General features: G+C 35.8%; 1 protein-coding gene across 5 annotated transcripts in view; it reads right to left on the reverse strand.

The window, feature by feature from the left end:
• Positions 1-26528, reverse strand: part of LOC110293190 (AGBL carboxypeptidase 4) — a 1191022-nt gene that overhangs the window by 1046145 nt on the left and 118349 nt on the right. The window contains exons 1-2 of one of the 5 annotated variants that reach the window (XM_085839081.1): positions 7882-7968; positions 6308-6596 (exon numbers count right to left, since the gene is read on the reverse strand). The exons of the other annotated variants lie outside the window; for them this stretch is intronic. The gene's annotated coding sequence lies outside the window, so the exon portion shown is untranslated. Of the gene's footprint in view, positions 1-6307; positions 6597-7881; positions 7969-26528 lie in introns of those variants that run through there. 5 annotated transcript variants of the gene reach the window in all.

Genomic DNA, 26528 nt, shown 5'->3' on the forward strand with positions numbered 1-26528 from the left:
ACCCAACAAAGAATAGGCAATTCTTAGCTTACCATTTAGCATTTTTCCCTAGGACCTCTGTATTCTGAGCAATATATATTACATGGTACGATTTAAGAACCAACCACCGTGGAATCCAGCGTGAGGGTACTCTCTCTTGGTCTTACTTGTGTGAATAGTTATCCCATCTCCATGGATGACAATATTACACATTTCTTATGAAGTGTGTGTGTATTTGTGTTTGTACGTGTGTATGAATACAGATGAGTGTGCAGTGTGTACATGCTACAGCAGACATGTGGAGATAAGATGACAGCCTCAGGTCTCAGTCTACTCCTTTCATTTTGTTTAAGATAGCAGCATCTCTTTGGCAGTAACATATGCCAGACTAGCTAACGCATGAGCTTCTAGGCATTCTCCATCTTCTATTTTCCATCTTACAGTTAGAGCACTGGATTACAGATATGTGCTACCATGTCTGAATTTCTGTAGGTTCTGGGTATATGAATTAAGGTCCTTGAACTTCTGTACAAATCACTTTACCGACTGAGCCACTTTTTCAAGCCCTTACAATAAGCATTTATTATGTTATTTTTATTTTTAGTTCATAATATAAATTCGTTATTTCACATTTCCCTTTCCTCCTTCTAAACATTCAAATATACCCCTCCTTGCTCTCCTTAAATTCATGGCCTCCTGTTTTTCATTAATCATTGTTACATATATATAGCATACACATACCTACTCCTAAATAAATATACACACCCATATCAATCTATATAATATTACTTACATAAATGTTTTCAAGGCTGACCATTTGGTACAGGATAACCAATTAGTGGGTCCACCCTCCTGCAACATTCTTTAGTTGTCTAGTTCTGTGTGTATGGTTGAGATCTTATGGACTTTCCCTCATCCACTTTAGAACTTCTATTGCTATTTTCCTTACTCAGATCATGTTAAGACATTTTATTGGCATAGCATCTGACATTCCTAGAAGACATAATTTCACAGGAACCTCTTTTATCCTCTGGCTCTTCAAATCATTCTTCTCACTCTTCTTCAATAATTCCTGAGCCTTATGTGAGAGTTGTTTTGTAGTTGTATCTGTATAACGTATAACTGTCATAAGCTAAGATAACTAAACCAACATAATATCTAAGTACATTCTATTTGTCTTTGTACCCACAGAAACACAGTATAGTCCTAACTCCTAATGAAGAAGCTTCTCTTTGAAACAGATGGAGGTTACCACAGACACACACACACATTCATACATACAAACAACATACATGCATATATACATACAACACACACATTACATGCAACTAATCATAATGCACCATGTGAAGCCCAAAACTAGGAGAAACATACATCTCAATTGGAGCTGTGTCCATTAAATTTCCACTGACCAAATAATGTCGTATAACAAAACTGTGTGTGTGTGTGTGAGTGTGTGTATTTGTGTGTATATTTGTGTGTGTGAAAAGAATATATATTTTCTGAGTCATCTTCATATTTTATTGAAGTGCTGACAAGGTGACCCCTATTTAAGAAAGAAAAGTAAATATACTACAATATGCTGGTAATAAATCTATGGTTCCAGAAACATATTCTTATATAGTTCATATTTAGAAGTTAAGGTAGAGACACATATACAGAAATTACCACACATGAAATGTAGTATACTGAGAAAGCTGTGAGAATAATTTTATGTTGAGGAACTTGAACTTTATAGGGTAATAAATGTTTACCCTATCAAGTCTGAAATTTAAGGATAAGGAGAGATTTTTATAAAGGGGAAAATGTTTATAAGATTACACATATATGAACTAAAGCAAAATAATAAAAGTTGAAATACTTGATGGGTCTAGAATATTAACAGTATAGGAAAATGTGCAAGAGGCAAAGTAGGGGAGAAGTCAAACCCAGTGAACATAAGCCAGAGCTAGCATCTTAAGCTTTAGTACTACATATAAGTATTAATCATGAAAGTGATGCACATTTTTAAGATATAAGTGTGATAGAACACAAAGATAACTGTTCAGATGGGGCTGGGAATTGTTGAAGAGAATACAAAACTGGAATAGTGAATGAAACAAAGAAATGGAAGTCTACATGAAAAAGATGTATTAGTAGCTTTCTGAAAAGCGATTTTACATAACTCTAAATGAATACAGAAGTCTGACAGTTAGGTTAAGTAAAAATTGAAGTTCTCCAACAATATGAACTAACCAGTACCCCCCAGAGCTGTGTCTCTAGTTGCATATGTAGCAGAGGATGACCTATTTGGCCATCAATGGGAGGAGAGACCCTTGGTATTGCAAAGATCATATGCTCCAGTACAGGGGAATGCAAAGGCCAGGAAGCAGGAGTGGGTAGGTTGGAGAGCAGGGCAGGGAAAAGGTATAGGGGGACTTTGGGGATAGCATTTGAAATGTAAATGAAGAAAATATCTAATAAAAATGCCTTAAAAATTGAAGCTCTCAAATGTAAAATAAAACCCAACTCTGCCTCAAGGATTGCATGGGAATGAGATTTGCATTCTCTGTCCTTGCTCACTGATATAATTCACTGAATTCTTTCCTACAATAGACTATCTTACTGCACATTGAAATTAGACAAATTCACAAAATGCACAAGTATTAGTTTTCTAACTGCATGTCCATAAAATAAAGGAAATTACTTATATGATAATTTTATTTTTACAATTTTTTCACATGCATGTAATGCAGTCTATATATTTTCCCTTCTCTCATCTCCTTCTCATACGCTCCAGTGACTCTCCTCATTACAAATCCCTTTTCTTTGTTTAGGTCTTTTTGTTTTGTTTTGTGACACACTGGGTTTAATCAGAATTATCTACTTGATTCTGGGTTCTGAAATCTCTGGTGGACCATGGTGGGCTTAACAGTGGGAACACATCTAAAGAAAATGATTACTATCCTCCAGAATTCATCAGTAGCCAATAGTTCATCAGGGAGAGGTGAGGCTCTCTCTCTATGCCTCTTTGCCATCCATAACTGACTGATGGCAAATGCAGGCTTGTAAAGACCTGTTGCAGAAAATCAGAGATGCTATATGGTCATAACTGAAGTACCTATGTTATGCCTAAAAGACCGCATTTTGCCATTCCTCTACCTGTCTTTGCTTAGTGGTTGATTGATTTTGATTGAGTGATTAATTGATTGATTGGTTGAAGTTTTCATTTCTGAGACAGGATCGCACTATGTAGCCTCCTCTGGCATATAATTCACTATGTAGACCAGGATGACTTTGAACTCAAAGAGATCAACTGCTTTTGCCTCCTAAGTGCTGGGATTAAAGATGTGCACCCTCACATCTAGTTTCTTCCTATCTTTAAATCATTACTAAGTTATCTCCACCATATATCTACCATATTTCCAAGACTTAGAGGGGGTGGTATAAATGTACTGCTTAGGGCTAAACACCCACCATTAGTTTTGCTTGGTACTGTAAGCAGCCAAGAATTTTTTTATTCTCTGCCACTGATGGTAAAAAGAAACTTTTCTGAGTGATGATGATTGTATTTGCAAATAAGTATAGTCATAAATGCTGAAAAAACACAAGGTCAATTTAATTAATAACAGAAATGAGTTCCCTGATAAGGTCTATGGCCTCCCCAGACACAATACCAAGCTAATTGTTCCATACTTGCCATCCCTCCTTATAAAGTAACCCTCAAATCCAATCAGAGAGGTTAGTTACTCCAATAATAGTTGTGACATTTTTGAAACCATGTATACATTTTGCATGGAGGGTTGGTGTTAGAGCCTGTAGAATTCTCAACCAGGTTGGATTAATTAATAATAATTATTTTAAAGTAAGCATCCTTGAGGAAGTTTTTGATTAATTAATGTAGTTCAAATGTCCACTTCATCAATCTAGTGTGTAGGATGCAAGAATTTCACTATTTATTTGCTAATAGTCTTAGTGAGAAAAATATAATCTTATCTCAGTATGAAAAGCACTGAATTTATTATCCTACTAACCATATCAATTTAAGAATGGCATTGGTTGAGTGTGACAAGTCTCAAGCTTCAGTGTGATGGGGCTAGGAGTATAGCTCATCAGCAAATGGTTTGCTTAGTGTGTATAAAGACATGAGTTCAGTCTCCAATATTGAGGAAGAAAACCACTACTTCTGGCTTGGTGGCTAGAAGATTAATGATATAATAAGTATAATAGGTGGTTGTGAAGAGAAGAATTATTAAGAAATTTTTTAATATGTCATGATTTATATTCATGCATTATTCAAGTGGAAATACTCAATAACCACTACAAAGAAAAAACCTTTCAGGAGAGTCATATATACATGCTTGCACAAACATGTATGTGTGTGCATGCATGCATATATGTGTTATATATGTGTATATAAATATATATTATATATACATATATAATATATGTGCATATATTAGTCCTCCCTACCCACAAAGGAAATGTCCCCCAGATCTAGTGCTCTTATTTCAGATACAGTAGTAAAATTCTGTTTTATTCTTACAAATTCGAATTATTGCTACATTTGTTTCCTCTTTTCACATAAAAGTTGTGAAATGTTGTTTGAAAATATTAAATGAAAAACTCCAGAAGTGAGCAGTCCATGGTTTTAAATGATGTATCATTTTGAAATTTCATTTGTGTAGCTAAAATAAGCTCACCAGGTCTGAGAAATATATTTTTCTAGAGATAAAAACACCTGAGAGTAATGGACCTCAGTGAGAAACCTGAAAAGCTGAAATATTTGGAAAAAACACAGGCATTTTACTACACTAGGCACATGTGGAAAAGGACTTTTTGTATAGGACTCGAGTTTTCCAGCAACTCGAATCAACAATTGACAGACCTCATAAAACTTAAAAACTTCTCAACAGCAAATAAAACAATCATGCCAGTAAAGAGGAAGCTAGGGTGGCAAAGAATCTTTGCCAGCTTATACATCTAGCAGAGAACTCCTACCCAGGATATACAAATAACTCAAAAAACAGACTCAGGAAAACAAGCAACCCAGTTAAAGAAATGGGCTGTAGATATGAACACAGAGTTCTCAGAAGGTTGTCAAAAGAAGTAAAAATAGCTAAGAAATGTCTCAAAAAGTGAATAACATCCTTAGTAACTAGGAAATTGCAAAATAAACTATGAGATTTCATTTAACACTAGTAAGCATGGGCAAGATCAAGAAAAAAAAACTGACAACAAATGTGGGTGAGATGGTCTCTTCTGAAAACAGAACAAAACAGGCATTAGAGGGCAGGATTATGGGCAGATTGGAGGGTGAATTTCATGAAGGTATTACATGGAATTTTCTAAGAATTAAGAAAAATATTAAAGGAGGTATTTTGGCAGAAATTTGAGCCAACTGGAAAGTTTGAAAGTATCTCTTGAAATATGTGTGATTCACCTTCATTTATGAAAGAGAAAAACAGTGATGCAGCTCAGATTCACCAGCAAGTACATCTACCAACTACTGGACAGTAACCAGTAACATACACTAATAAACCCTTGACACTTTCTACTCTTTAAAGTATCAAAAGCAATGCCTAATAACAGAAAATAGGGTGCAATCCATCTTGGAAACCATAGTCTATGCCTTCTGAAATTGTAGATGTCTTATTTAAAATATAAAACTATAAAAGTTCTCATAAGTGGACTTAAAATTCCAATTTCCTATTATCTTTAATTACACTTATCAAAGAAAAATGATATTTCCTGAAACTCTAAATTTTGCAGTTCAATTATATATTTAAAACAATAGAAAAGTATTAAAAATTTTTTCTCATATACAATCAAATCAAAGCTAACAGTTACTATAATATATGAATAAATAATAAAATATAAGGGTTTTATCAATTCCAAAGTAAATTCCAAATTGCATAAAATATTTTCTCTGCCCATGTATATAACACTTTACATCTACTGTCCTTTGTATTTAGTCTTCATAAAATATTCAACATGTTGCTACCCAGATGTCAATAAAAATATTTAATAACTGAAGAAGGAAAGTCCATTTGAAAATGGCAAGATTGCTCAGAATAACTATCATCATCATCATCACCACCACCGCCACCACCACCACCACCACCACCACCACCACCACCACCACCACCACCACCACCACCACTTTTTGAAGGCTTAGAAAGAAAATAGAAATCAAGCAATTTGAAGATCTTAAGTCAGACACTATATTTTCCTACAGAGAAATTTTAAAATGCAAACAGACCACTAGGATCTTAGAGAAGATTTAGGTAATAGGAAAAGGATGTCAAACATTCTTCTAGAAAGCACAGTTGTCTTACACACAACTTACCAGCCTGCTTGCCGTGCCTCCTTAATTACAGCTATTGGTCCCAAAGGTAGTGCTCTTGAGTTTGGACCACCATTACTGTATAATAAGTTTGCCAGGAATAACCCAGGAACCAAATTTGTAACAATGTGGCATTCTCAGTCCATAAGCTTTGCAAGAGAGGTTTCCTTTCTTTTCTTTCTTTCTGTCTTTCTTCTTTCTTTCTTCCTTCCTTCCTTCCTTTCTTTCTTTCTTCCTTCCTTCCTTCCTTTCTTTCTTTCTTTCTTTCTTCCTTCCTTTTTCTTTCTTTCTTCTTTGTTTAATTGTTTTGTTTTAGTGAAGAATGTGGCCAGAGAGCGCAAAGGATAAGAGGAACAGGGGAAAGGAAGGTTAACAATAGCTAACAATCTTCATTTTTACTCTTTCTTAATAAATAGCCAAATAAAATGTCACTAATGATATTAAGTTACCCACATGGTCTGGAAAGCTCAGGGATTATGTAGCTCACCTTCTATTCTCACCTCAATGACCATTCCCACAGGCAGATCAACAAAATGCTTGTGTCAAGAAGGATGTTTACAATTTCAAATTAGCCCCCTTTTTTTTTTAAAGAATGGCAGAAAGATACAGGCCTACACCTATTGCAGATTAGTGACAAAATGTCAAATGCTTCTCTTGAAAACCTAAGCTGTCTCCATATCATTGGTCACTTGTAGAACTCCAATCTGCTTTTTAATATGCAGAAAAGCTTAGACTATGATGAAAGAGAGGGTGGAGAACTAAGTCTTATCTTAGAGCTGTCAATAAATCTATTGTTAGAGATGCGTGTGAATAGAAAAACCAGAGGCAATCTTTGTCTTTTAAAGAGGTAGTTTTTCAAAAGGAGAATTATACAAAGTGCTCTGTTTTCATCAATATGCTGCCAGGTTTTGAAATAGTATTTTTCATTCAAACAATAAAAATCTTGACAAGTAAGCAACAGAAAATCACTAATACACTTGCAGCTGCAATTCAATCTATACAAAATCTTTAAACAAAAACAACCAAGAAACTGCCTAGCTTAGCAAAACTGTCTCACCATTTGGGACTCAAATCTAAAGATAACTTTGAAATATATGAAACAGAATTTTTATATGTCCACTGAATATTATTCAACAAATGTTAGAATGAAAATTACAAATAAGAAGACACAGAAGAAAAGACCTACATACTAATTTCAAGACCACAAAATCGTGGAGTATTTTTTTCTAACTTCACAAATGAAATTAACAAAATGATTCTCAATAATTTTAATTTTGAAAATATTTAAATAAATACAGAGATAAGTTTTTTTAAAAGATCCAGGTTATAACTCTAGCTTAACTAGCAGCAATATATATTTAAGGAGTCAAAAGGGAGAAAAGGGCTGTTTCATTTAATCAAGCACTAATTTAAACTCTAATTAAAATAATTGACATGAAAAAGACACAGATGGAATCTTAGTAACAGAGCAAAGAGATTTCTTAATAAATGATGTTGAGTGTGCTAGTGTCCTCCTCTGTCCTCCTTAGTTATTATCCACCCTCTTCTCTCTCTCTGTATTCTAGGGTTTTCCCTACCTGCCAAAGATGAAGGAGAGGATGAGTGAGCCTCCCCTGCCTGGTAACACATGGTTGAATGTCCTAATAAAGACAACGTTCTTGTTAAGGTATCTTTGTGTGCATTTATTCTTCTCCATGGTGTCTAATAATCACTTCTCAGTCCTCATCAAGCCTGGGAAAGGATATGTTCTCTGTTGTCAGCAGCTTAAGACTAATAAAACAGCCCACCTTGACCTCCCTGAACTCTATTCCCACCTTTGCAAACAATCCCTATATGAAATAAACAAAATTACCAAATTGTAAGCAAAACATTAGTTTCTAGCAAGGATCCTGACTGATATGTGAGATTACATCATAGATCACAGGAACCTGGGGAAGCTTCAATGCTTTAGCCACTCTGCCAATAGAACAAATTGGATCATACATACCTAGCACAAAGAGGGTAACTAATAAAGATTGATTAATTAGCATATAAATCTGTACACAACTAGGATTACATGACAAGTTATAGTTAAATACTATAGATATCAAACAAGAAAAGATGGGGAGCTATGAAATATACCAAACAGATACCAAAGGCTCACAAAAAAAGTGTGAGCAACCAAAAAGTAATTTACTTCCAGAAGTTCCTTGGTAATTATAAATCTTGGTACTTTAAATGCACTCTTATCAGAATATAGTCTTCCATACATTGAAGGTAGATTTAACTGTCAACCTCTAAAACCAATCTTAACTTTGACAAGATAAAAGTCGGGGAAAAAAAAACAAACAGTAACCTGAAAGAAAGATCACGGACGTAACTAATGAAATGGAGAATAAACTAATACAGACAGTCCAAATAAACTGGCATTTTTTGTAAAGATGAAGAGAATTGACAAGAACTTAGTCAGAGTCACAGAAGACAGAGAGGAAAAAAAAACAATTAGGCATGGAAAGTGGGACAGTGCAATAGATATTAGTGAAATTCAGAGCCATTAGAAAATGTTATGAAGCTTGTTCCAAAAAAACAAAAAAATCTAAAACAGGTGAGAGGGAGGGGCTGGGAGGAGAGGAGGGAGGGGAAGTTGGGACTGGCATGTAAAGTAGATAAATAAATTAATGGAAAGCAACCGATAAATAGAACTATGATCCAACTATCCAACTATCCTGAGAGTGGCCAAAGCAGAAGAAATCAGTATATCTAAGGGTTATTTGGACTTTCTCTAAACTGCTTTCATTCATGAGTCAATGGTTAGTCACACATATGTGGTGCTACAAGACTTGCACTGATTCAAACCGAGACAAGGTCCCAACACAAAAGAGAAGAAGTGGAAAAAAAAAAAAAGAGAGAAGAAGTGAGCATGGAGTCCAACCCAAAGAAAAACCTATCTGTAATTGATATCCACGTTACTATAGTTACGATGAAACACCACAGCAAAAGTAACTTGAAGGAAGAAAGGATTTATTTGTCTTACACTTCCATATCACTATTCATCATGGAAGGAAGTCAGATCAGAAAAATGAACAGGCAGAAACCTGGAGACAGGCACTGATGCAGAAGTCACAGAGGAATGCTCCATATTGGTTTACTCCGTATTTTGGCTTGCTCAGCCTAATTTCTTATAAAATCCAGGACCACCCACAACAGGCTAGGCCCTCCTACATAAATCATTAAGAACATGCCCTGTAGGATTGCCTCACAGCTTGATCTTATGAAAGCATTTTCTCAATTGAGACTCCTTCTTCTCTGACTATAGTTTATGTTAGGTTAACATAAAACTGGCCAACACCAATTTTCTGAGGAACCGCCAGACTGATTTCCAGAGTGGTTGTAGCAGCTTGCAATCCCACCAACAATGGAGGAGTGTTCCTCTTTCTCCACATCCTCGACAGCATCTGCTGTCACCTGAATTTTTGATCTTAGCCATTCTGACTGGTGTGAGGTGGAATCTCAGGGTTGTTTTGATTTGCATTCCCCTGATGATTAAGGATGTTAAACATTTTTTCAAGTGCTTCTCAGTTGAAAATTCTTTGTTTAGCTCTGTACCCCATTTTATAATAGGGTTATTTAATTTTCTGGAGTCCAGCTTCTTGAGTTCTTTGTACATATTGGATATTAGTCCCCTATCAGATTTAGGATTGGTAAAAATCCTTTCCCAATCTGTTGGTGACCTTTTTGTCTTATTGACAATGTCTTTTGCCTTACAGAAGCTTTCAAATTTTATGAGGTCCCATTTTTCGATTTTTGATCTTACTGCACAAGCCATTGCTCTTCTGTTCAGGAATTTTCCCCCTGTGCTCATATCTTTGAGGCTTTTCCCTACTTTCTCCTCTATAAGTTTCAGAGTCTCTGGTTTTATGTGGAGTTCCTTGATCCACTTAGACTTAAGCTTTGTACAAGGAGATAAGAATGGATCAATTCTTCAAATTGGACATAGTACTACAGAAGATCCAGAAATACCTCTCCTGGGCATATACCCAGAAGATGTTCCAACTGGTAAGAAGGACACATGCTCCACTATGTTCATAGCAGCCTTATTTATAATAGCCAGAAGCTAGAAAGAACCCAGATGTCCCTCAACAGAGGAATAGATTCAGAAAATGTAGTACATTTACACAATGGAGTACTACTAAGCTATTAAAAAACAATGAATTTATGAAATTCTTAGACAAATGGATGGATCTGGAGGATATAATCCTGAGTGAGGTAACCCAATCACAAAAGAACACACATGTTATGAACTCCCTAATAAGTGGATATTAGCCCAGAAACTTAGAATACCCAAGACACAATTTGCAAAACACATGAAACTCAAGAAGGAGGAAGACCAAAGTGTGGATACTTCGTTCCTTCTTAGAATGGGGAATAAAATGCCCATGGAAGGAGTTACAGAGACAAAGTTTGGAACGGAGCCTGAAGGAACGACCATCCAGAGACTGGCCCACTTGGGGATCCACCACAAAAACAACCATTAAACCCAGACACTAGGCAGATGCCAACAAGAGTCTGCTGACAGGAGCCTGATATAGCTGTCTCTTGATAGGCTCTGCCAGTGCCTGGCAAATACAGAAGTGGATGCTCACAGTCATCCATTGGATGAAGCACAAGGTCCCCAATGAAGGAGACAGAGAAAGTACCCAGAGAGCTGAAGGCGGCTGAAGCCACATAGAAAGAACATCAATATGAACTAACCAGTATCCCCAGAGCTCCTTGGGAACAAACCACCAATCAAAGAAAACATTTGGTGGAACTTGTGGCTCTAGCTATATATGTAGCAGAGGATGGCCTAGTTGGTCATCAATGGGAGGAGAGGCCCTTGGTCCTGTGAAGCCTCTAGGCCCCATGACTAGCCATTTTTGAAAATGTTTTGTTTCATTTGCTTGTTTTGGCAAATTTTTTTGTCTCATTGGTCTTTTGCTTATTTGTTTCTATTTTCATTTTTGTGGTTACTTAAAGGTCCCTCAGGATTTTTTCCATTGATTGTTTTTATTTTTTTATTTTTTGATTGTTTTTATTTTTTATTTGTCTTGTCTTTTTTTTTTAAGAGAGAAGATACAGTTGGGTAGTTAGAGGGGTGAGAAGAATTTGGAAGGAGTTGGGGAAATGGAAAAATATGATGAAAATATTTTGTATGAAAAAATTTACTGAGAGAGAGAGGGAAGTAGGGAGAGAGAGATTCCCTGTACCAAGAAAGAAAGAACTTAAGAAAGAACGAAAGAAAGAACAAAAGAACGAAAGGGAGAGGAGAGGAGAGGAGAGGAGAGGAGAGGAGAGGAGAGGAGAGGAGAGGAGAGGAGAGGAGAGGAGAGGAGAGGAGAGGAGAGGAGAGAAAAGAAAAGAAAAGAAAAAAGAAGCTAGTCAGGGGTGCCAGAACCTTTATGAGATGAGGTCAAGTAACTGTAACCCCAGTGGAAATGCTGGGAGCCCATCTCTTTCTTCTCTTTCCCCTTGCCTCCACCATATTCTCCCTGCTCTGAAATACAATTCCCAAACTAACAAGCCTAGAAATCATTCACTGAAACTTCCAAAATGATGAACCATAATAAATCTTCCTTTAAGTGGATAATCTCAGCTGTCTTATCATAGCAATGGAAAGGTGCTCAGCTAATTTTCACTGCAGCATTATTTGAGAAGAGCAAGATACATCATCAGCCTAGGTGTAAACATCAGCAAATGACAAGGGAAAGTGTGATATGTGCACACAAAAATATTACACAGCCGTAACAACAAAATTCTGTTCTTTGTGGCAGTATAAATAAGCTTTGAGAAGACCTTCTTCTCTCTGGCATGAGAAGATACTCCTGCAGGCTATGGAAAGAGAAACCCGAACATCAACCCAGACACAAAACTCTCCACCTATAGCCTGTCCTGCCTGCAAGATATGATGGGGTAATGGTGGCAAAGAATTTGTGGGAGTAGTCATTCAATGTTTGGTTTAACTTGAGACCCACACTGCAGGAATACTTTTAAATGAAACAATCAGGCAAAGAATGGCAAACACCAGGCATCCTTGCTCATATGTGGTCACTGAAAACGTTCATCTTACAGAAGTAGGAAGACCACCAGCAGTTCCAAGGGCTGGGAAAGTTTGGAGATAAAGAGGATGGAGGGAAGATGGGCATATTTATGGAGTGCAGTTAGATAGCAGAAATAATTCCTAATATTTATAGCATGATAGATGTGGCTGACAAGAATTAAGTACACATCTTAAAATCAAGGTCATAGAAATTAAAGCCTAAAATATATTAATCTTTAAATGTTTTGGAAATAAAGATGCAAGATATTTTGGCAGTCTTGTAGTAGGAGTTTATTAAGATTAAAAAATTCACAGAGCTTAAAATAGGACTTATTATATATGGATTATTAACATTTTAAATTATTGATCAAGAAAGGACAACATAAAGATACCTAAAACATATTTAGTACTAAGAACACTCAAAAGTCCTTGATTCGGTAAAAATAGTTGAATATCCACTTTTCAAAACACAAAGTGAAAATGCAAATGAATTTCAAACAAGACAGACACTAAAAGAACAATGAAATCACATTATGACTGAAACATAGATATATACTTTAAATATGATACAACATACTACTTATTATATTGGTAAAAGTATAAAAGCCAGAAGACACAGTACAAAAATGTAGGAAAATAAATTCCCAGTAGGGTTGAGAATAAGGGATGCATGAAGGTGTTAAACAGAAAGCTGAAGGGAGAGCATCTGAAGAGGAGGGAGATGTGTGGAATTAGTAAATGAGGAACTGCAAAAAACTGAAACAAATAAGCCAATATTTGAAAATTCCTTGAATAAAGGCCTAAAGTTAAAATACATTAGAAAAACATAAGCCATAATATATTAAATAGAAAACATACTAATAAGTCCACAGGAATAACTATTTTAAAGGCTCATTTTGAATGTGGTTTTAAATAAGACTGTTACCCCACTCCTTCATGCTGATTCACACGTAAAAACCTCTACTCTAGAATTTTTTCTGGCTCTTTATCACTGAGATGTTATTCTAACAACCTAGAATGCCTTAGCTTTGGTCTAGTCTGTAATTCCCTAGTTCTCCCTAAATATTCAACTGAAATGTCAGCCCTTTAGATATCTTTCCTCAGTCTTAACATCCTACCTCCAGGCCAGATTGTTTCATGTTGTAGCTCTTGGAACTCTGCCTCCCTTTATCGTGTAATCTAATGATCCATTTATATGTCTGCAGTTCCTCAGAAGATCATGTCTGATACTTTTCCAAAGAGAAGCTAGCACATGACTGGCACGTAACAGGCACTCAGCAAATGCTTGCTATATGAAAATTGAACTAGAACTGCTAAAGGAATGTGGCTATCCCTGTCAATCTAGCATAGCCTGTAGGCATACAATCCAGGTTCCCAGAATTCTCTCATCACAAACTGTCATCACAAGGCATGCACAGTAGAGATCCATTTATCTTTTCCTCACCTCTTGCCTCGTTTCTTTCTTTTCCCCAGCCTATCCAAATCATCACTCCTGTCTCCTGCTTTTCTGATTGCTTTTCATACAGAAGCTTAAAGACTATAAAAATGTATCAGAAACCTCACAGCAATCATCACCTCTCACAGGTCAGCTTATACCCTGGAGGTACTACAGATTTATAATCTAAAATTTGAGCCTAGTGATGTATTCCTGTTTCTGTAACTGTCACAGATAATTTTAAGGTGATGCTTCTGAGTTCAAATACTTCACAGTAACACAGCCATGATTCCTCATGGATGGAAGGGATCAGTTTTCTACCCAAAGCACACACAGGGTGACAATCTTGACACTAAATCTTATACTTGGGGATATTTCTAGCTTTCCTTCCTTGCCTCATACATCATTTAGATACACATAGTTGTATTAAGACAGCCCAAATAAAACACTGACTTCCTGAAATCAGAAAATGAAATGGTTCCTAAAACCTACAACTAGATGTTGATGCTGGCTTGTACTTATAAAATAGTAACTTCTTAGTGTCAAAGAATTCTCCCACCTCTAAGAAACACACTGCCAATTTTGCCAATAGTTTCCTTCAAACCTGAAGTGTTGCTGTTTTACTATATAATGTTGCCACACATACCTAGTCAAACTTTTCCCCCAATTTGTTACATCCTTGAATCCACTGAATAAATTCATTACTACATAATTTATGCATATCTGTTTTAATGGATCTTATTTCATGTTTTATATGTATCAGTAAAATACAATGCCATATAATGTTGAAAAGAGATGTCTACTTGTAAATAATGCAACCAAATACCCAAGTGTTATAACAACTACCCAAATGTTATGCTTCAAATAATGGCTCACTGTTATACCACACTTAGCAATTTAGCAGACCATATAATTTTGGCTCTATGATTATATACTTTTTACTGAAGAGAAAAGTGAAAAACAATGGTTTATCTATATATTTTGTTCTAAGCAACATAGTTTGGAGTTAAGGTAAGGTTTTCTGTGCCTGCCAAAATGATCTCATAAATTAAAAGGACAGCCTGTTTAGTTGGTAGTATGCATATCTACAGTGTTCTTTCTCCTCTCACAGAAGAGAAAAAGTAACTAAAAGAATTAGAACCACAATAACAATATACAATAACAGCAATAATAGAATATATATATACACATTCCTTTTATGGATGCTAACCCAAGGCCCAGAAAGGGAAGTGTTCCAATTAAGGTTATATTATATCTAGAAATTGTCCCTTAAGGTTCCCACTTCAAAATTCCTTATATAGCTTTTAACAGGAAATAATCTGAGACACAGCCTTAGAATACTTCCTGGCTCCCGTGAATTTTACTCCTGAGTAGCTACAGAAGCTTCTCCAATCTAAATCTTTGGGTTTCAGTAGTTTCATTCTAGTGCTGGAGAGAGGGCTCAGCAGTTAAGAACCCTGACTGCAATTCTACAGGACCGAGGTTCAACTCCTAACACCTTCTTTGTGGCTAACAACCATCTGTCACTCTAGTTCCAGTGGAATCAGTGCTTTTTCTCTGGCCAGAAAGGTGAACAGGCAAATAAGTGTTACACAGACATACATGCAAGCAAACTCTCTATACACATAACAATCTTAAAATGTACATTCTAAGCTGATATAATATCTATCTCATAAATCTCTCTTCTCTCCAAAACTGATAACAGATGTTGTCTATGGAGTGATGCAAATACTAGATTCATTAAAAATACTGGATTCATTAAAATCAATAACTCCAGAGATTTATTTTAAGTAAAAAATATTCTATGGAGAAATAATTTTTAAAAAATAAAAATTCTATGAAGAAATACTTTTTTAAAAATGCATATTATCTCTCAAGGATAATCAATAAATAATGATGTGTAAATAATTATAAGATTTTCAAATTCAGATATTATAAATATAATTTTAAATCATTAAGCGGATAAGTATGAACAAAACACATTTAGCAATAAAAATAAAAGACTACAAAACTCCATAGGCCATTAATAACAATGTGTATTAACACAAACTGGCTAATACAATATGGCAACAATACCAGGAAACTAACACCAACTTGAAAACTTTTTTTAACCTTTTTTTAAAAAATACATTATAACAGTTCTCTCTTCACTTTCCTCCCTCAAAGACCTCTCATGTTCCCCTTCCACCTTTCCTTCATTCATGGGCTCTTTTTAATTAATTGTTACTGCATTCGTGTTTTATTGTGTATGATAAAGAAATAGGAAAAGAAAGAAAAATGAAGGAAGGAGGAGAGGGAGGAAGGGAGGGAAGAAGGAAGGAGGAAAGGAAGGAAGGAAGGAAGGAAGGAAGGAAGGAAGGAAGGAAGGAAGGAAGGAAGGAAGGAAGGAAGGAAGGAAGGAAGGAAGGGAGGAGGGAGGAAGGACAGACCATAATGCTTATGAATAAACAAAGAAACTTTTATGTAATATATTGGAGAACTGAGAAACATATCCACATGAATGTAGTCAAGTTATTGTTGACAAAGGAGCAAAAGAAATACAATTGATGGAACAAAGATTTTTCTTTTTACCAAATGAAAATGAATCTATATCCAAATGTTAAATCATTCACAAAAATTCAATTTAAATGAATTATAAACTTAGATTTAAAACATATATTAGGGCCCAGGGGAGATGACACAGTGGTTTAAAGTACTTGCTGCTCTTTGAGAGGTCCCAAGTTCAGTTCCTTGCATCCACATCAGGCAGCTTACAACAATCTGTAACTGAAGACCCTGGTATTCTGGCATTCGCATACACATGGTGCATATAATTAATGCAAGCCAACATTCATACAAATAAAATAAACATAATTTTCAAAGGATTAAACAGCTAGAATATAATGTAGGATAAATTTGAATGGCCTTATGTATTGCAATAAATTTTTAGATACAAAAACCAAAATGATAATAGATGAATAAAAAAATTGACAAATTGGAGTGTAGTAAAATTAGAAGCTTCTGTGCTTCTAATCTGAATGAGAAGATTGGACATATATCATGAGAGAAATGGCTCGAAAAGAAAACGGAAGTACCCACAAAACAGGCAGACAAAAATCATGAATTCAAGGCCAATCAGAGTTCTACTCCAAGACCTATCTCAAAACAGAAAACACAAAACAGATTCCTCCCCTAGAAGAAACCAAGACATATCTAGTAAAAGACTCTTTTCCAAAATATATTTAGCTAAGACACAAACTTGGTACTTACAAACTAAACATAAAACACAAACTTGAATTTAAAATGGACCAAAAGAACAGACCATATACCTCATCATAAATTCTGCACATAAAAATTCAACATATGAAGAGATACTTGAAAGTATTTTATTAGGAAATTGCAATTAAAACAATAATTCCATACAACTACATCACTATTAGAACAATTAAAACAAAACAAAACAAAACAAAACAAAACAACACAACACAACACAACACAGATGCTAACAAGTCCTGGCTAGGGTGTAGAGTAAAAGATACCCATCCACTGCCAGGGTGAATCTAAAATGATGCAGTCACCTGAGAAGGCAGTTTAGGAGTTTCTTAGAAAACCAACCATATCCTAAACTTACAACACAGGAATTGCATTTAGCCAAAGAAATTGAAAATTCATATCTACATGAAATTACAAAGATGAGTGATTACAGAATATTGATAACTTGGTGAGATTAACCTGCTTAGATTGGAGTTTTCCTTCTGGCACCATTTGTAGTGCTAGATTTGTAGGTAGATAGTGTTTAAATTTGATTTTTATCACAGAATATCTTATTTGTTCCATCTGTGGTGATTGAAAGTTTTGCTAGGTATAGTAGTCTGGGCTGGCATCTATGGTCTCTTAGAATCTACAGCACATCTGTCCAGGTCTTTCTGCTTTTAGAGTCTCCATTAAGAAGTCAACTGTAATTCTAACAGATCTGCCTTTATATGTTACTTGGTGCCTTTTCTCTTGTAGATTTTAATATTTTCTACATACTTAGTGTTTTGATTATTATGTTATAGGGAAACTTGCTTTTCTGATTTAACCCATTATTGAATAGATACTTACAAGCAAACAAGCTGTCTTTCTTTTTTCCATTAATTTATTTATTCATTTTACATTCTGTTCTCAGCACCCTTCCTCCCAGTCCCTCTTTACACAGTCCCTCTCCCCATCCCCTGCCCCTTCTCCTCTGAGAAATGGGAGACTCCCTGAAATGGGTATCATCCCACTCTGGCACATCAAGTCACTGCAGGACTAGGCAATCCTCTCCCACTGAGGCCAGACAAGGCTGCCCAGTTAGGGGAATAAGACCAACAGGCAGGCAACAGATTCATGGACAGCCCCTGCTCCAGTTGTTGGGGTACCCACATGAAGACCAAGCTGAACTTCTACTACATATGTGAAAGGAGCCTATACCCAGCCCATGCTCACACTTTGGTTAATTGTTCAGTCTCTGGGAGCCCTCAAAGGTCAATTTGGGCCAGTCATTGTTTGGCAACTCCCTCTGTCTTTATTCCACCTTTATCCCTATACATCTTGTAGGCAGGACACATTATATGTCAAAGGTTTTGTGGGTAGGTTGTTGTCCTTACCCCTCTACTGGAGTCCTGCTTGGCTACTGTCTTTCAATAAATAAATGGAAAAAAATTGGAATTTTTGAGGAATAGAAGGTCACTCTATTGTAAAAATAAGGGGCCACATCCTGGTTATGATTTCCACAGTTCTAGTCATTGATTTTACTTCTATTTATATGGTTTTAACTATTTTTATATGTCACTGAAATAAGGTAAAAGAGTTTGATGATTTATTTCACCAAGATTTTTTGAAGTGTATCAGCATAGTACATGTGTTAGAATCCGCCCCCACATCAAAAGATTCTTGCATATACCACATTTGTTTGCCCAGTAGTCACTTAGGTTGTTTTCAGCCTACAGTAGATTTAGATTTGTGGATAATTAGCAAAAATAGTATATAGATTTTTGCTATACCTGCTTTTAGTTACTCTTTTGTAACTATCTTACACTGCCTAATTTATTTTTAACTGTTAATGAACCAGTATTGAAACATATTATCTAAAGTTCACAAATTATATGCATTTTCTTATATTTTTTTTCCTAGTGTTCCTTAAGTCCCAGGATTCCATCCTGGCAAAGATACCAGCTTATAGTTTCCATCATATGTCCTTAGGCATTGCTTTACTGTGAGAAATTCCTCAGATTTCCCTTGTATTTGAAACTTTGTAATTTTTGAGAGTTACTGGCAAATCACTTTTTTTTTTTTTTTTTTTTTTTTTTTTGGTTTTTCGAGACAGGGTTTCTCTGTGTAGTCGTGGCTGTCCTGGAACTCACTCTGTAGCCCAGGCTGGCCTCGAACTCAGAAATCCGCCTGCCTCTGCCTCCCGAGTGCTGGGATTAAAGGCGTGCGCCACTTTTTAGAACATTGCTTAATTTTGGTTTGCTTAACACTATGTCCATGATTAGATACTGGCTATGGATGTTTGGGAATAAACCACAAACAAGTGAACAACGATTTGCATAGTTGAAGGTTGTGATTATATTTGAAACTAGATAGAAGTGATGGTTGCACTTGTAGGTCGTGTGTGTGTGTGTGTGTGTGTGTCTGTATTCATTCAATATCTATTCAACAGTTGATGTACATCTAGGCTGTTTTTATTCCCTGGCTATTTTCAATAGAGTAACAATAAACATGGATAAGCAAATATCTACATAGTGGAGTATAGAGTCATTTGGGAATATACCCAGGAGTAATATAGTTAAGTCATACAAAAGATCTACTTCTGGACTTTTTCTCACTTTTTTATACTTTTATTAATTCTTTGAAAAAACTTACAATGGATTTTATCATTTTTACCCCTTTCCCTACTCTTCCCACCCCTAATTACACAATTGTATGTTCTCTTTTGTTTTTTAATACTTTAAATACAATTGGAGCTTTCCATATACTCTTGAATGGAAGACTCAACAGGGGCCACACATCTTTAAATAACACTGATTCTCCCATAGCAGCCATCAAATGCCAACAGCTCCTTAGCCAGAGGTAGGAATTTGTGCCCACTTTCCCATTCCCTGATGGATTTGGTCTGGCTTAAGTATGCACAGATATTGTGATATGGGCACAACCTCTCTGTGAGTTTGTATATGCAACTACACTTTTGCATCTACAAACACTGCTGAGTGCTGCCATCCCTGGCTCTTACAATATTTCTCCACTAACTTGTAGCAGATATGGGTTTTATCATTTGAAGTTGGCCTTAAATCCAATTTTTTTCCAAAAAAAAAAAAAATGGTAAGTGATTCTCATCAGGAATCTCCATACTGATTTTCCCCATGGCTTCGCCATTTTGTACTTCCTCCAAAAGTCAATAAACAACACAATTCCTCCCCATCCAAGCCACCATTTCTATGGCTTCTTTCTTTCCTTTCTTTCTTTCTTTTCTTTTCTTTTCTTTCTTTCTTTCTTTCTTTCTTTCTTTCTCTATTTCTTTCTTTCTTCCTTTCTTTCTCTCTTTCTTCTTGTTCTTGTTCTTCTTGTTCTTCTTCTTGTTGTTGTTGTTGTTGTTGTTCTTCTTCTTCTTCTTCTTCTTCTTCTTCTTCTTCTTCTTCTTCTTCTTCCTTCTTCTTCTTCTTCTTCTTCTTCCTTTCTCCCCTCCTCCTCCTCCTCCTCTTCCTCCTCTTCCTCCTCCTCCTCCTCCTCCTCCTCCTCCTCCTCCTCCTTCTTCTTCTTCTTCTTCTTCTTCTTCTTCTTCTTCTTCTTCTTCTTCTTCTTCTTCTTCTTCTTCTTCCTCTTCTCCTTAATTTTAGCCATTCTGACTTGGTTAAGTTAAAATTGCAAAATAGTTTTAATATTTTTATTTCCCTGATGGTTAAAGATAGACATAATAGCTACATCACATACCTCCCTAAAAGGCTCATAAGTCTTCATGGAGAAGAGAGCAGGAAGCTTGTGAGATCCAGAAATAGTAGACATCAACAGCAATCTTAGTATGCTGAAAAGTGTAAGGGAACAGAAATCCTCAAGGACTGATGATAATTAATGTCAATGGAGACTACCTTCTAAGAGCATATTTGACAAAAGGTAGACATATACATGTCATTTGACTCAGCAGCCAAATTTAGAGAATGTATCCTGAAGAGACAAGTACTCAAGGGTAAATGTATAAAACACTCATATAATGTCTCATAATAATAATAAATCATAATAATCTAACTGTTCTCAAATAAGAAACTAGGTAAGAAATTTATAAGTTATACAATGCAATAAAATGCAGCCATTAAAACGATAAATATGACCTACAACTATAGACATAGATATATCTAAAATTATATTATCTTGTGACGATATAAAATAGCTCAAAAACAATTGGCAATATAAAATAGTGTTTAAGACCTCATGATCTAGAATAAAATTGTTTCAAATTGACTCTAAAATCTTCTACATACTCATTCAATGGCAGTGACAAAACTGCTGAACTATACATGGGCTCATAGTATCTTTTATAAAAGGATGAAATGAGCACATAATTGACATGACTACATCATGTAGGTAAGCCAGAATTTTGTATCTGAGAAAAAATAGGATTCACTAATTTAAGTTTTATCAGTTACTCAAAATACTAGTTAGCAGTAATAGATTTCAATGTGTGTGTGTGTTTCTGTATGCATGTATGCATCCACATATATGAATGTGAAAATGGAGAAACCTACAAGCTATATGATACAATGCTACTGAGTATGAATTTGGAGATATTTCTTACTGGTTTTGCTTTGAAAGTTTTAAAATCAGAACTTACTCCAAAACATATGTCTACATGTTTGCATTTCCCACCAAGCTATATTCTTCTAGAAATGAAGAACTGGTTAACTTTGTTATGTACTCAACATCTACCTTCTTGATAAAACTACATGCCCCTTGAAGGCTTATAACATGCCTTATCCTCACTGTACTTACAGTACCTACAAGGTACTAGGCTCAGTCAAATGTTCACAAATATTTAGTGGAGAAAGTACCATTTTAGCACTAAGGACAGTATCTCTTACAAAAGATAAAAAAACAAATATTTAATGAATACATTATTTGTTAAATAGACTAATGCCAAAAGTATGAAAATTGATTAAAAATAGCATAATGTTAAATATTGAAGAGTCTAGTCAGTGAGGTGAATGTTGAACTGTGAAGCTTACAACACGGTGTTTTATCCTCAACATTGCAAAATCCTTCATATAACAATCACTTTAAATAGACTGTTGAAATAATTTAAAAAGTCTGTTGAAATAATTCTATTCCACTGATTTAAAAATAATAATGTCATCTCTGAAAAGCATTATAATTTATTTTGCAGCATTTTAATATTACATATTATATATTTATATATATATGTTTTTATAATCTTTAGTTTGCAATATTGTTTAATCTCGTTGCAAACAACTTTTTTTGAAATAGAGTACTCATTTTGCTAATCTCAGACAAAGCCAAAATTGATTCATCTATTTTTTGATTTTGTATAATTTAAAGAATAATTTATATTTGGCATATCAAACATAGAAATTGTTAAAGTATATTTAGACTTTAAAGCAGAATCTCTTTTAGCACTCCTTTTTCCACTCTAGAATGCATCAACGGCACACAGGCTTTAAAAATGAAGAGTAATAAGAAGAGTAATCTTTAATAAAAGTAGGATATGAAAGTGTGCAAAACCATACTACCTTGGCATCCTCTATACCTAGGCAGATGAGGAGAGGGGACAGAGAGTGACCAATCAACATAAGAAAAAGATAGACAATAACTTTGCACTATTTCTTGTATCATCTGTGGTTCTTTCAGGATCTTGTAAACTTCTGCAAACATTTTGGAGAAGACAAAGGACACCTAGAAGGCCTGAAGATACAGGCTGAGATGCTCTACAGTGAAACAATTTAACTGCAAAAGTAGAAAAGCAAATATGCAAAGAAACTGTAATTGTTCTATGGCATATGGCAAATATTAAAGAGGAGATAATATAGTGTTAAGAATTTATGATTTAATCATCAATGCATAGTGCATTTTAGCCAACAATGGAGAACATTGTGGAAGTGAAAACTCTCATCCCTTTGTAATGATATAAGCATCAGAGGAGTAGCATAAGGCCCTACACATGCTTGTGGTGACACTGGCATAAATGTGCTACTGTACTGCTAGTCTTTTGTAAGTATGAAAATACAGCTATGCACAGTGTGCTTATAATTACACTATACTTTTCATTATTTGAGTTTACTACTCCCACTGATGTAAAGCTACTGTAAGATAGTTTCTGTTATGGTGGCCTCCCTCATCCTCAAGCACCTCATTTTTATCACATCTCTTTACTGTATCACAAGATGATATCAGGTGATGGTCATACTCACTGAGTAAGTACATTCTATTCTGTTTATATAACAAGACTTCCTAACAACATATTTCTCAGCAAAGGTTCTCATTATTAAGAAACAAATGTCCTAATTTTGTCCCACCACTCTCTACCATTATCCTAATTCAGCTCTTAACTAGGTCTACAATGAGTTGGCAAACACTAGACATCTCAAACTTTTAAAAGTTGAGGGTTAGTAGAACATATATGAAAAGAAAGAAAAAGACATACTAAAGGTTAAAGGAGTTAGCAGTGATGGGAGCAAGGGAATGGGTAAGGGTAGAGATACTGGGGGACTTACAAAACTAAGAATGCATTGGTCCTGCAAATTTTACATGCCTCAGTACAGAGGAAGGCCAGGGCCAAGAAGTGTGAGTGGGTGGGTAGGGAAGTGGGGGGGGGAGGGTATGGGGGACTTTTGGGATAGCATTGGAAATGTAAATGAAGAAAATACCTAAAAAAAACGCTTTATGGAAACCCACTAGTTAGTAAATAATTTCAAAGCATTACTTATAAAAAGGAGTTTGAATGAAATTACCCTACATGAGTGGCCAATACAACTTCCAAAAGACATGGGTTATTAAATGAAAATCATAGAGCAAGCATGTGATACCTCCCTATGAGTTATTGATCAGGAAGGCTCCAGAGTTCTCCTAAATAAAACAGGTTATTGCCATTGCTCTTGGCTACCCACCATAACTACACAGTAAGACCCTATTACTAAAGACACCTTGAACACACAATGTAGTCACAGACCATAGAGAAATCAATCTCATAATTACTGGAGATTTCCCTCCCGCTGTCTCGTTCTCATAGTTCCAAATGGTGCTATGCAGGCTGTGAGGGGAGAAAAGACACTGATGGTCTTACCTAACAGTAGACTCCGAATGCTGCAATATCAGCTTGCAATTTGTGCAGTTGTGGATTACTGCATGTCAGCTACCTACAGAACTGTCTATGTTCCAAATTTTACTCAAAATTTAATGCTGAAAATTATTTTGTTTATATCCTTATTCTCCTAGAAAATACAACAAAAATGCAGTAAATATTTAAAGCATTGAATGCTGAATGAAAGAATGTCTATAAGAATGGAAATTCAGGGTACCATTGTTGTCTCAAGAACATAAATATTAATTGACTCATTACTTCATTTTGAGATCCAGAAGTTGGTGTAGAAATTCAATGTAAGTCAGAAAATATTTTCTGGACACTTGTCAGGTAACACATTGGTTATTGAAAGGTAAAGGAATGGAAAACCTGTGCCTTAGATGTTTTTATACAATAGGAATAGGAAGATAAACACAGAGAAAAAGATAGCAAAATATAACTGAGAAAGACTATAGGATACAAAAATTTGTAATGAAATTTAAACTTACCATTAAATTTGGGTGATCATATAAACTATCCCATGAATAAGCATGAAACTAAGATTTAAAACCATACGAGCTATATATCCTACTGAAGTGTAGAGGGCTATGCCCTAGTAAGTTCTCTGTTACTGTGGTAAACACTAACTTAAATCAAGAAAAACTTTCTTTCGGGAAGAAGGGGCTTATGTCTACTTATAGGTTATAGCCCATAGATGAGGAAAGCCAAGGCAAGAACTGAAGATAGGAACAAGGCTGTAGTAACTGAAAAAGAAACCAAGGAGCAATGGCTGCTTACTGGCTTGCTTCCAGGTTCACGTTTTGTTTTGTTTTGTTTTGTTTTGTTTTGTTTTGTTTTGTTTTTGTTTGTTTGTTTCCTGTTGTTCTCAAACTTCTATCTTTTTAAAAAATTTGTATTTAATTTTTTTCTTCTTGCACTCCAGATTTTATCACCCTCCTGTTCACCCTCTGACTGTTCCACATCCCATTCCTCCCCACCCGGTCTCCACAAGGATGTCCCTCCACCCCCCCCATCCCATCAGACCTCCCACTCCCTGAGGCCTCCAGTTTCTTGAGGGTTAAGTGGATCTTCTCTGACTGAACCCAGACCCAGAAGTCCTCTGCTGTATATTTGTAGGGGGTTTCATATCAGCTGATGCATGCTGCCTGGTTGGTGGTCCAGGGTTTGAGAGATCTCGGGGATCCAGGTTAATTGAGACTGATGGTCCTCCTAAAGGGTCAACCTCTTGCTCAGCTTCTTCCAGCCTTCCCTAATTCAACAACAGGGGTCATCAGTTTCTGTTAACCTTTCTCAGAAAGCTCATTCCCACTTGAGTAGGGAAGAAAGCAGCTCCAGTGGGCTGGACTTCATCAGTTTACAATGAAGAAAATGAATTCTTCAGGCTGAGGTCCCTTCTTCCTTGGTGTGTCAAACTGACAACCAATATTACCCGTTACAATTAGTGTCTAGACTGGCCCACTTGGGGATCCACCCCATAAACAACCACCAAACCCAGTCACTAGGCAGATGCCAACAAGAGCCTGCTAACAGGAGTCTGATATAGCTATCTCCAGTGAGGCTCTGCTAGTGACTAGCAAATACAGAAGTGGATGCTCACAGTCATCCATTGGATGAAGCACAAGGTCCCCAATAAAGGAGCCAGAGAAATACCCAGGAGCTGAAGGGGACTGAAGCCCCATAGGAGGAACATCAATATGAACTAACCAGTACCCCCAGAGCTCCTTGGAACTATACCACCAATCAAAGAAAATACATGGTGGAACTTGTTGCTCTAACAAGCAACAAGAGGATGGCCTAGTCGGTCATCAATGGGAAGAGAGGCTCTTGGTCCTGTGAAGTCTCTAGGCCCCAGTATAGGGAAATGACAGGACCAGGAATGGGAGTGGATGGGTTGGGGAGCAGGGAAAATGGGAAGTGGATAGGGGATTATGGGAGGGGAAACTAGGAAAGGGAATAACATTGGAAATGTAAATAAAGAAAATATCTAATAAAAACATTTAGTATCTAGAACATAAAGAGAACTATAAAAATACAAAATAGGAAGAAACAAATAAAAATTAAAAACTGGGGCATAAAACTAAACATATTTCTGAAAAGGGTAAATACAAATGGCTAGGTAATATCTCTTAATGTTCAACATCCTTATGCATCAAAAAATTCAAATTAGTACTGTTTTGAGACTTCATCTACCTCCATTCAGAATGGTTAATAGATAGATAGATAGATAGATAGATAGATAGATAGATAGATAGATAGATAGATAGAGATACATAGATAGAAACATAGATACATAGAACAAAATATACTGGCCTGGATGTACAAAAAGAAAAGCATTTATTCACTTTGTGTGATAGTTCAAATTGATGCCACCACTATGGAAAACAGAGTGGCAGTTATTAAAAGACTACAAATAGATCTAACATGT

Source organism: Mus caroli, unplaced genomic scaffold (assembly GCF_978045245.1).
Source record: "Mus caroli unplaced genomic scaffold, Mus_caroli_1 scaffold_6, whole genome shotgun sequence".
Classification (NCBI taxonomy): domain Eukaryota; kingdom Metazoa; phylum Chordata; class Mammalia; order Rodentia; family Muridae; genus Mus; species Mus caroli.